A 13,128-nucleotide genomic window follows, 5' to 3' on the forward strand; every position below is an offset into this window, starting at 1 on the left:
ACCTATATTTGGCCCGAACATAGTCTCGAGATCGGTGGTACCCAAAAGGGTGGTACAGGTGTTAGATGGTTTTCCCAGAGCATAAGCTCCACATGATATGGAAAACGGGAAACATCATAACTTCGGCTGTATGGCATGGAATGGAACGAACAAGGTATCGATGGAAAGAGAAAAGGTAGCGCTAACTATAATTCCTACCAAGCAAAGCGCTAGCATGTGACCGTTCGGGTGTTATTGTGAGTCAAAGTCAGAAATTGTTACCACGAGAGGCGAAAATCCGACTAAGTCCATGAATACCGGGCTGGCGGTAAGAGATACGGCTTGGCCGTAGAACATTTATAAGTTGGCCAATACAAGACCTAAGTTTCGTCCATAGACGACAAGAAGATCGAAGATACGTGAAGGTGAGATATGGGCGTCCCAAAGTGGGCCTTTGAAAAAGTGACAAACTTCCCTTATAACAGCATACACCAAATATCTCTGGCTCTATGGCACCGAATAAGAAGTTGAGCTCAGCGATAGAAAGGTGATAGTCAGCGCTAAATATCATTGGAACAGAGTGAAGCGCTAAAGGGAAAGGATCTTGGTGATATAAGGTGACAAAGTCGAGAAAAGTTGCCTCAAAATCATGAAAAATGTGAAAAAATGGCTAAGTCCCGGGTGCCTTAAGGGCAGGTTGATCGAATGTACCGAGCTGGCGGTACGAGATAGAGACTTGGTGTAGAACAATTATATGTTTGGCATGGCAAGACCTACATTTGGCCAATACAAAGTGAGAAGATCAAAGAAACCCGTAAGGGTGATATTGGTGTCCAAAGGTAAAAAGCACTAAGTCTTGGGAAACTTATATGAAGAAAAAGGACCCTGATGGGTCATATAGGATGGATCGAAAAATCGGCTAAGTCCCAAAATGGGGATGTCAGAACTACACTCAAATGTTACCACACCAAGCAAGGCAAACTTATATGAAGCAAAGGACCCTGATGAGTCATATGGTATTGGTCGAAAAATCGGCTAAGTCCCAAAATGGGGATGTCAGAACTACACTCATGTGTTACCACACCAAGCAAGGCAAACTTATATGAAGCAAAGGACCCTGATGGGTCATATGGTATTTTACGAAAAATCGGCTAAGTCCCAAAATGGTGATGTCAGAACTACACTAAAATGTTACCACACCAAGCAAGGCAAACTTATATGAAGGCAAGGACCCTGATGGGTCATATGGTATTTTACGAAAAATCGGCTAAGTCCCAAAATGGTGATGTCAGAACTACACTAAAATGTTACCACACCAAGCAAGGCAAACTTATATGAAGGCAAGGACCCTGATGGGTCATATGGTATGGATCGAAAAATCGGCTAAGTCCCAAAATGGGGATGTCTGAACTACACTCAAATGTTACCACATCAAGCAAGGCAAACTTATATGAAGGAAAGGACCCTGATGGGTCATATGGTATTTTACGAAAAATCGGCTAAGTCCCAAAATGGGGATGTCAGAACTACACTCATGTGTTACCACACCAAGCAAGGCAAACTTATATGAAGGCAAGGACCCTGATGGGTCATATGGTATTTTACGAAAAATCGGCAAAGTCCCAAAATGATGATGTCAGAACTACACTCAAATGTTACCACACCAAGCAAGGCAAACTTATATGAAGCAAAGGACCCTGATGGGTCATATGGTATTGATCGAAAAATCGGCTAAGTCCCAAAATGGGGATGTCAGAACTACACTCAAATGTTACCACACCAAGCAAGGCAAACTTATATGAAGGCAAGGACCCTGATGGGTCATATGGTATTTTACGAAAAATCGGCTAAGTCCCAAAATGGGGATGTCAGAACTACACTAAAAAGTTACCACACCAAGCAAGGCAAACTTATATGAAGCAAAGGACCCATATGGGTCATATGGTATTTTACGAAAAATCGGCTAAGTCCCAAAATGATGATGTCAGAACTACACTCAAATGTTACCATACCAAGCAAGGCAAACTTATATGAAGCAAAGGACCCTGATGGGTCATATGGTATTTTACGAAAAATCGGCTAAGTCCCAAAATGATGATGTCAGAACTACACTAACAAGTTACCACACCAAGCAAGGCAAACTTATATGAAGCAAAGGACCCTGATGGGTCAAATGGTATTGATCGAAAAATCGGCTAAGTCCCAAAATGATGATGTCAGAACTACACTCAAATGTTACCACACCAAGCAAGGCAAACTTATATGAAGCAAAGGACCCTGATGGGTCATATGGTATTGATCGAAAAATCGGCTAAGTCCCAAAATGGGGATGTCAGAACTACACTCAAATGTTACCACACCAAGCAAGGCAAACTTATATGAAGGCAAGGTCCCTGATGGGTCATATGGTATTTTACGAAAAATCGGCTAAGTCCCAAAATGGGGATGTCTGAACTACACTAAAAAGTTACCACATCAAGCAAGGCAAACTTATATGAAGCAAAGGACCCTGATGGGTCAAATGGTATTTTACGAAAAATCGGCTAAGTCCCAAAATGGGGATGTCAGAACTACACTCAAATGTTACCACACCAAGCAAGGCAAACTTATATGAAGGCAAGGACCCTGATGGGTCATATGGTATTTTACGAAAAATCGGCTAAGTCCCAAAATGGGGATGTCAGAACTACACTCAAATGTTACCACACCAAGCAAGGCAAACTTATATGAAGCAAAGGACCCATATGGGTCATATGGTATTTTACGAAAAATCGGCTAAGTCCCAAATTGAGGATGTCAGAACTACACTAAAAAGTTACCACACCAAGCAAGGCAAAGTACCTAGGTGAACCCTAGGAAGAAACACGGACCAAGTCAGATGGCCTAAGTCAATAGAACAAGTGACCTAGGCAAAGTTGTATGGCGCTGAGGACCCTGAAAAATCTGGTTAGTGTAGTTTAGACAGGGTAGGTTTTTGGGTCGGCCGAACCCCCTTATTTTGGGTTTTGGCCTCATCAAGAAGCTACACCTAGGCAAACTGCCTAGGGTGAAAGTGCGAAGACCAATCGAATAGTAAGACAAGTTTTGACCGATCGCCCTAGGCAAGCTTGTATGAAGAAAGGGACCCTAAGGGTCATATGGAAATACATGAAAAATCGGCTAAGTCCCAAAATTGGGATGTCAGAACTACACTAAAAAGTTACCACATCAAGCAAGGCAAACTACCTAGGTGAACCCTAGCAAGAAACACGGACCAAGTCAGATGGCCTAAGTCAAGAGTGCAAGTGACCTAGGCAAAGTTGTATGACGGTGAGGACCCTGAAAAATCTGGTTAGTGTAGTTCTGACAGGGGAGGTTTTTGGGTCGGCTGAACCCCCTTATTTTGGGTTTTGGCCTCCTCAAGAAGACAGACCTAGGCAAAATGCCTAGGGTGAAAGTGCGAAGACCAATCGAATAGTAAGACAAGTTTTGACCGATCGCCCTAGGCAAGCTTGTATGAAGAAAGGGACCCTATGGGTCATATGGAAATACATGAAAAATCGGCTAAGTCCCAAAATTGGGATGTCTGAACTACACTAAAAAGTTACCACATGAAGCAAGGCAAAGTACCTAGGTGAACCCTAGGAAGAAACACGGACCAAGTCGGATGGCCTTAGTCAAGAGTACAAGTGACCTAGGCAAAGTTGTATGGCGCTGAGGACCCTGAAAAATCGGGTTAGTGTAGTTCTGACAGGGGAGGTTTTTGGGTCGGCTGAACCCCCTTATTTCGGGTTTTGACCTCCTCAAGAAGCTACACCTAGGCAAACTGCCTAGGGTGAAAGTGCGAAGACCAATCGAATAGTAAGACAAGTTTTGACCGATCGCCCTAGGCAAGCTTGTATGAAGAAAGGGACCCTAAGGGTCATATGGAAATACATGAAAAATCGGCTAAGTCCCAAAATTGGGATGTCAGAACTACACTAAAAAGTTACCACATCAAGCAAGGCAAACTACCTAGGTGAACCCTAGCAAGAAACACGGACCAAGTCAGATGGCCTAAGTCAAGAGTGCAAGTGACCTAGGCAAAGTTGTATGACGGTGAGGACCCTGAAAAATCTGGTTAGTGTAGTTTAGACAGGGGAGGTTTTTGGGTCGGCTGAACCTCCTTATTTTGGGTTTTGACCTCCTCAAGAAGCTACACCTAGGCAAACTGCCTAGGGTGAAAGTGCGAAGACCAATCGAATAGTAAGACAAGTTTTGACCGATCGCCCTAGGCAAGCTTGTATGAAGAAAGGGACCCTATGGGTCATATGGAAATACATGAAAAATCGGCTAAGTCCCAAAATTGGGATGTCTGAACTACACTAAAAAGTTACCACATCAAGCAAGGGAAAGTACCTAGGTGAACCCTAGGAAGAAACACGGACCAAGTCAGATGGCCTAAGTCAAGAGTACAAGTGACCTAGGCAAAGTTGTATGGCGCTGAGGACCCTGAAAAATCGGGTTAGTGTAGTTCAGACAGGGGAGGTTTCAGGGTCGGCTGGACCTCCTTATTTCGGGTTTTGGCCTCCTCAAGAAGACAGACCTAGGCGAATTGCCTAGGGTGAAAGTGCGAAGACCAATCGAATAGTAAGACAAGTTTTGACCGATCGCCCTAGGCAAGCTTGTATGAAGAAAGGGACCCTATGGGTCATATGGAAATACATGAAAAATCGGCTAAGTCCCAAAATTGGGATGTCTGAACTACACTAAAAAGTTACCACATCAAGCAAGGGAAAGTACCTAGGTGAACCCTAGGAAGAAACACGGACCAAGTCAGATGGCCTAAGTCAAGAGTACAAGTGACCTAGGCAAAGTTGTATGGCGCTGAGGACCCTGAAAAATCGGGTTAGTGTAGTTCAGACAGGGGAGGTTTCAGGGTCGGCTGGACCTCCTTATTTCGGGTTTTGGCCTCCTCAAGAAGACAGACCTAGGCGAATTGCCTAGGGTGAAAGTGCGAAGACCAATCGAATAGTAAGACAAGTTTTGACCGATCGCCCTAGGCAAGCTTGTATGAAGAAAGGGACCCTATGGGTCATATGGAAATATACGAAAAATCGGCTAAGTCCCGAAATTGGGATGTCTGAACTACACTAAAAAGTTACCACATCAAGCAAGGCAAAGTACCTAGGTGAACCCTAGGAAGAAACACGGACCAAGTCAGATGGCCTAAGTCAAGAGTACAAGTGACCTAGGCAAAGTTGTATGGCGCTAAGGACCATGAAAAATCGGGTTAGTGTAGTTAAGACAGGGGAGGTTTCAGGGTCGGCTGGACCTCCTTATTTCGGGTTTTGGCCTCCTTAAGAAGACAGACCTAGGCGAACTGCCTAGGGTGAAAGTGCGAAGACCAATCGAATAGTAAGACAAGTTTTGACCGATCGCCCTAGGCAAGCTTGTATGAAGAAAGGGACCCTATGGGTCATATGGAAATACATGAAAAATCGGCTAAGTCCCAAAATTAGGATGTCTGAACTACACTAAAAAGTTACCACATCAAGCAAGGCAAAGTACCTAGGTGAACCCTAGGAAGAAACACGGACCAAGTCGGATGGCCTAAGTCAAGAGTACAAGTGACCTAGGCAAAGTTGTATGGCGCTGAGGACCCTGAAAAATCGGGTTAGTGTAGTTCAGACAGGGGAGGTTTCAGGGTCGGCCGAACCTCCTTATTTCGGGTTTTGGCCTCCTCAAGAAGACAGACCTAGGCGAACTGCCTAGGGTGAAAGTGCGAAGACCAATCGAATAGTAAGACAAGTTTTGACCGATCGCCCTAGGCAAGCTTGTATGAAGAAAGGGACCCTATGGGTCATATGGAAATATACGAAAAATCGGCTAAGTCCCAAAATTGGGATGTCAGAACTACACTATAAAGTTACCACATTAGCAAGGCAGACTTGTATGAAGAACGGGACCCTGGTGAAAGTAGCAAATATCCCAAACCGAACATGAATATTATACACACAAGAGTACGAACATAAAGGAACACGGACCAAGCGTACCGAGAGAATCGGTACTATAGAACCCTCGTGGTTCTACACAAAGACTTTATGTTAGGGGTTCAAGCCCCATAGTACTCAAACGGTGACAGTAGCAAATATCCCAAAACGAACGTGAATCTTATTCACAAGAGTACGAACATAAAGGAACACGGACCAAGCGTACCGAGAGAATCGGTACTATAGAGCCCTCGTGGTTCTACACAAAGACTTTATGTTCGGGGTTCACACCCCAAATCGAACGTGGAATTTACTTTCTGATGGTCATGCGGTCGTCCAAAGGGGTCTAGTATCCTGGGATGACAAGCATCACGGGCACAGCTCGTATCAAAACAGTCGAAGAGGCCCGCGAAAGCTTGCTTTCCATGGCTATGCGATGCACAAATTGAGTTTACTCACCGTAGTATAAAACGAACGAACCGAACCTATCCGAGTAGGGATAATGGGCGCAGTAACATACTTCTGTGACCCAGCGAGAGTTGAACGAGGTGACATGAACTGTCAGTGGCTTATATCAGATGGGATACATACATGAGATTGCTTTCAAATCTACACTCGAAAACCTAACCAAGTAAAAGCGAACGTGGGAAGGATTCGAAACCGGTCACGAAATCTTAAGCTGGAAAGAGTCATCACTATGGATACATATTATGCGAAACCAATCAAGTGCTCAGTACTGATCCAAAACCTAAGAGCACTAGTGAACACCTTATTCTCACCCTAGTTCACATCCAAGTGATCGACCACGTGTGTGAAGCAAAGACCAATCGAATTCCTCAATGAACCGAACACTATGAACAAATGGCCAGAAACGTTATAACTATCCAAACATCCTACTATCTAGCGAAAGTCATCACGATGGAACCATACAATGATCTTAACCTATAGCGCTCACCTATTCCTACCCAGAGTGCAAGTGAACAGATTGCCCACCCTTACCAGTTCACAACCACGTGATCGACTAACATACCGAGGTTACCACAAGTCAAAGTTATACGTTTACAAGCGCAAGACCAATCGAAAACCCCGAAAGCAATCTCGACCCAAAATGTATTATCCGTGAGTGTAGTCGAGTCTCGTACTCGTCATCTGTAATCGTCGGATAGAATATCCAGTACACGGTTGTCTTTCCAAATGAAATCTACATACAGAACTCGCTCTTGGCAAATGGGTGGCAATGGCGCAATCAGGAGCGAGTTCCCGTCCGGGTGCCAAGTGATTGGCAAATGTCTGGGGGAAAGCAACCATATGTTGATTTGTCTGTTAGTGTACTGGGTGTTTGAGGTATGTAGTATCCACGCTTGGTTGGGTGTGTCAGAGGACCATGGATGCGTTCACAACCCCAATTGGGGTACATCGGGAATGATTTTGTGGAACCGATGTGCCCGGCACACACTAAGTTTTGTTGCAAGTTAATAGTGTGCCATGTCCGGGGGGGTTGTGATTAAACTCTGGTGAATTGCGTACTGTGGTGATTGGGGTATGAAAGCCCCGCAGTTGCAATGATCGGACGCGCCTAGCGTGTCCTTTAGTTGATGGTAGGGAAATGAAGGCCCTTGTCAGCTCACCTAAGTATTCATGGAAGTTTGGCATAAGGTCGCTGTGGTAGGGGTATGAAGGCCCCGTCAGCGCATGCACAATCGGGCGCACGAGCGCTTAGCGGAGTCGAATGCCGCTCAAGTGCCTGTCCGGTGCATCGGGTGTGTGTGATACGAGGGCAATGAGGTTCGCACGGGGGCTCGCCTCCCGTGTGCTACCGGACTTGACAACATATAGAACGTGGTGTTTGCTCCTCCGGGTGCAATGGGACAATGAACATTCGAACGCAAAGTCGGAATTCTGGTTGATCCTACCAGTAATATACGCTCGTCTCAAAGGTTAAGCCATGCATGTCTAAGTACAAACAGATTTAATGTGAAACCGCATAAGGCTCAGTATAACAGCTATAATTTACGAGATCATCAACCTAGTTACTTGGATAACTGTGGAAAATCTAGAGCTAATACATGCAACATGCCAGGACCCTCGCGGGAACTGGTGCACTTATTAGTCAAACCAATCGCGGGTTCTCCGTGTCATTGAGTTGAAGTCTGGATAATGATGCTGATCGTATGGTCTCGCACCGACGACAGATCTCGCAAATATCTGCCCTATCAACTATGGATGGTAGTATAGAGGACTACCATGGTTGCAACGGGTAACGGGGAATCAGGGTTCGATTCCGGAGAGGGAGCCTGAGAAATGGCTACCACATCCAAGGAAGGCAGCAGGCGCGTAAATTACCCAATCCCGGGACGGGGAGGTAGTGACGAGAAATAACAATATGAAACTCTTTAATGATGTTTCATAATTGGAATGAGTAGAGCATAAATCCTTCTACGAGGATCAAGTGGAGGGCAAGTCTGGTGCCAGCAGCCGCGGTAATTCCAGCTCCACTAGCGTATATTAAAATTGTTGCGGTTAAAACGTTCGAAGTTGATACTTGTCCAACACAGTCCGGCTCCGCCGACCCGGTCAACCCGTGGTCGGTGGGCCAAGTCGGAATCTGGTTGCGACTCAATGGTGTGGTAGGGCACCAAGTCTGTGTCATGGTGTGCCCTTCAACGGGTGCAAGTGTAACATAGAGCTCGACCGCTCACGTTTACCTTGAACAAATTAGAGTGCTTAAAGCAGGGTGCCCAAACGCCCTAGAATAATCTTGCATGGAATAATGGAATACGACCTTGGTCTAATCTTTCATTGGTTTGTACTCAGACCGGAGGTAATGATTAACAGAAGTAGTTGGGGACACTAGTATTACGGCGCGAGAGGTGAAATTCGTAGACCGTCGTAAGACTAACTAAAGCGAAGGCATTTGTCAAGGATGCTTTCTTTAATCAAGAACGAAAGTTAGAGGATCGAAGGCGATTAGATACCGCCCTAGTTCTAACCGTAAACGATGCCAACTAGCAATTGGGAGACGCTACAACCAGGTGCTCTCAGTAGCTTCCGGGAAACCAAAGTCAGGTTCCGGGGGAAGTATGGTTGCAAAGTTGAAACTTAAAGGAATTGACGGAAGGGCACCACAATGAAATGGAGCTTGCGGTTCAATTTGACTCAACACGGGAAAACTTACCAGGTCCGAACTTATGGAGGTGAGACAGATTAATAGCTCTTTCTCAAATTTAAGGGTAGTGGTGCATGGCCGTTCTTAGTTCGTGGATTGATTTGTCTGGTTAATTCCGATAACGAACGTGACTCACATATGCTAACTAGAACGCAGTCAGCGTTAATGCGTCGATGCCGATTGGAACGGGTTAGGACCTTTCGGTGGAGTATGACCTGACACCTTCGCTGTTCGTGTGCGCAAGTGCACTTACGGTACGCTGCTTAGCAGGACAATTTGTGTTTAGCAAAATGAGATCGAGCGATAACAGGTCCGTGATGCCCTTAGATGTTCTGGGCTACACGCGTGCTACAATGTGGGTAGCAGCGTGTCTCCTATTCCGAGAGGAACGGGAAATCACTCAAATACTCACTTAGTAGGGATTATGGATTGCAATGGTCCATATGAACTCGGAACTTCTAGTAAGTGCTGGTCATCAGCCAGCGTTGAATACGTCCCTGCCCTTTGTACACACCGCCCGTCGCTACTACCGATGGATTATTTAGTGAGGTCTTTGGAGATGATCGTTCGCTGGATCCTCGTGAACCGCGTCTGCTTTATCGAAGTTGACCGAACTTGATGATTTAGAGGAAGTAAAAGTCGTAACAAGGTTTCCGTAGGTGAACCTGCGGAAGGATCATTAGTGGCCAAGTGATCCTTCCAGAAGTCCGAACCTGCGGGTTGAGACTTCGGCACAAGTTGCCATATGATAATTGACGAAACACTATAGAAGTCCGAACCTGCGGGTTGAGACTTAGGCACAAGTTGCCATATGAAAGTTGACGAAACACTAACAAGTCCGAACCTGCGGGTTGAGACTTAGGCACACGTTGCCTTATACATGACTTCGAACAAATACACAAGTCCGAACCTGCGGGTTGAGACTTAGGCACAAGTTGCCTTATACATGACTTCGAACAAATACACAAGTCCGAACCTGCGGGTTGAGACTTAGGCACAAGTTGCCATATGAAAGTTGACGAAACACTAACAAGTCCGAACCTGCGAGTTGAGACTTAGGCACACGTTGCCTTATACATGACTTCGAACAAATACACAAGTCCGAACCTGCGGGTTGAGACTTAGGCACAAGTTGCCTTATACATACATTGGCCAAATAAACAGAAGTCCGAACCTGCGGGTTGAGACTTAATGCGATCTAGATACCAAGTTGACATCCAATACCTGTTGAGCAAAACCAAAGATTCCCTGTTCTCGAATGAATACACTATATAACAGGGAATCATGAAGAAATCAAGCAAGCGTGAAACAAAGTCATCACTTGGGCATGCTCGATAGCCAACCACATGACATTAACCTAAGAGAGCATGCAAACCACATGATACCTATAAACGATTAACCCGCCCTAGTTCAATCGTTCACCAAGTGATGACTTCAGTATGGCTAAGAGAAAAACTTTTAAATGGGAAAAACTCTAAGTCCGAACCTCCGGGTTGAGACTTTCCGCGTCCGGAGGTACGCGTACCGCCTACCCGAAAGATGGTGAATCAGGGGTGTCCGATCAGCAATGGTCGGATGCCCCGTCGTAGTCCAACTATGACAATCAAAGTCAAGACCTCCGGGTTGAGACTTTCCGCGTCCGGAGGTACGCGTACCGCCTACCCGAAAGATGGTGTGCTTCTGGGGTATTCGATGAGTCGGATACCCCGTCGTAGTCCAACTATGACAATCAAAGTCAAGACCTCCGGGTTGAGACTTCCGCGTCCGGAGGTACGCGTACCGCCTACCCGAAAGATGGTGAATCAGGGGTGTTCGATCAGCAATGGTCGGATGCCCCGTCGTAGTCCAACTATGACAATCAAAGTCAAGACCTCCGGGTTGAGACTTCCGCGTCCGGAGGTACGCGTACCGCCTACCCGAAAGATGGTGTGCTTCTTAGGTATTCGATGAGTCGGATACCCCGTCGTAGTCCAACTATGACAATCAAAGTCAAGACCTCCGGGTTGAGACTTCCGCGTCCGGAGGTACGCGTACCGCCTACCCGAAAGATGGTGAATCAGGGGTGTTCGATCAGCAATGGTCGGATGCCCCGTCGTAGTCCAACTATGACAATCAAAGTCAAGACCTCCGGGTTGACACTTTCTGCGAGTACATGCATAAAGGAACACGGACCAAGCCGTACCGAGAGAATCGGTACTAGAGCCCTCGTGGTTCTACATTGAGAGAGCCCTCGTGGTTCTCATTAGGGGCTTTATGCAAGAAGTACTCAATACTGTGGTGTGAAGTATTAAGTATAGAGTCCTCCACTGGTCCACGCTGCTCCGGCGGTCCTGGGTAAGATAGTTCATTCTAGCTTGCCCTATGTGGAAGAGGACTCAATACCCTACCTGTTGAGCTTGAAACAAAGTCATCACTTGGGCATGCTCATATTGCCATACACAATTACATTATATTCGAATGAGCATGCAAGCGACCCTATATAGACCGAACCAAAACGATAGATACCGCCGTAGTTCACCCCCACCAAGTGATGACTTCAGTATGGCTAGTGTGTGAAGTATAAAGTATAGTCCTCCCCTAGTCCACACTGCTTCGGCGGTCCTGGGTAAGATAGTTAGTTCTAGCTTGCCCTATGTGGAAGAGGACACAATACTTAATACTTAGAGTACAAGCATAAAGGAACACGGACCAAGCCGTACCGAGAGAATCGGTACTAGAGCCCTCGCGGTTCTACATTGTGAGCCCTCGTGGTTCAAACTAGATACTTTATGCAAGGCGTACTCAAAACTGTGGTGTGAAGTATAAAGTATAGTCCTCATCTGGTCCACGCTGCTTCGGCGGTCCTGGGTAAGATAGTTAATTCTAGCTTGCCCTATGTGGAAGAGGACACAATACTTAATACTGTGGTGTAATGGACAAGGTATAGTCCTCCACTGGTCCACGCTGCTCCGGCGGTCCTGGGTAAGATAGTTCATTCTAGCTTGCCCTATGTGGAAGAGGACTCAATACCCTACCTGTTGAGCTTGAAACAAAGTCATCACTTGGGCATGCTCATATTGCCATACAATATTCCATTATCTACTAATGAGCATGCAGCTATATGATTATAACCTGTAAACGATTACCCCGCCGTAGTTCAACGCTTCAACCAAGTGATGACTTCAGTATGGCTAGTGTGTGAAGTATAAAGTATAGTCCTCCCCTGGTCCACACTGCTTCGGCGGTCCTGGGTAAGATAGTTAGTTCTAGCTTGCCCTATGGTGGAAGAGGACACCATACTTAATACTGTGGTGTAATGAACAAAGTATAGTCCTCCACTGGTCCACGCTGCTTTGCAGTCCTGGGTAAGATAGTTAATTCTAGCTTGCCCTATGTGGAAGAGGGCATACAAGACAAAGTATAGTTCTCCCCTGGTCCACGCTGCTTCGGCGGTCCTGGGTAAGATAGTTAATTCTAGCTTGCCCTATGTGGAAGAGAGCATACATGAACCAAGAACGAAGGTTATGATCGAGGAATGATTCGACAACTAACCGATGGTATGAAATGTGAAGAATTCAAGCAAGCACACAATCAAGTCATCACTTGGGCATGCTCGATAGCCAACCCTATGACATTAACCTAGTAGAGCATGCGAAACCCAATATATATACAAGTAATGTAAACGATGCCTCCCTAGTTCAGCGCTTCAACCAAGTGATGACTTCAGAATGGCTAAATCAAATCGGTTCAAAACATACCATCGGTACCCTATTGAAACACACAAGTCGATATCAAACCTCTTAATTGTGTAGTCCTCCACTGGTCCACGCCGCTGCGGCGGTCCTGGGTAAGATAGTTCATTCTAGCTTGCCCTATGTGGAAGAGGGCACATTACTCAATACTGTGGTGTTATGAACAAAGTATAGTCCTCCTCTGGTCCACGCTGCTTCGGCGGTCCTGGGTAAGATAGTTAATTCTAGCTTGCCCTATGTGGAAGAGGGCATACAAGACAAAGTATAGTTCTCCCCTGGTCCACGCTGCTTCGGCGGTCCT

This window comes from Anopheles ziemanni, assembly GCF_943734765.1.
Source record: "Anopheles ziemanni chromosome X unlocalized genomic scaffold, idAnoZiCoDA_A2_x.2 X_unloc_157, whole genome shotgun sequence".
In the NCBI taxonomy this organism is placed as follows: domain Eukaryota; kingdom Metazoa; phylum Arthropoda; class Insecta; order Diptera; family Culicidae; genus Anopheles; species Anopheles ziemanni.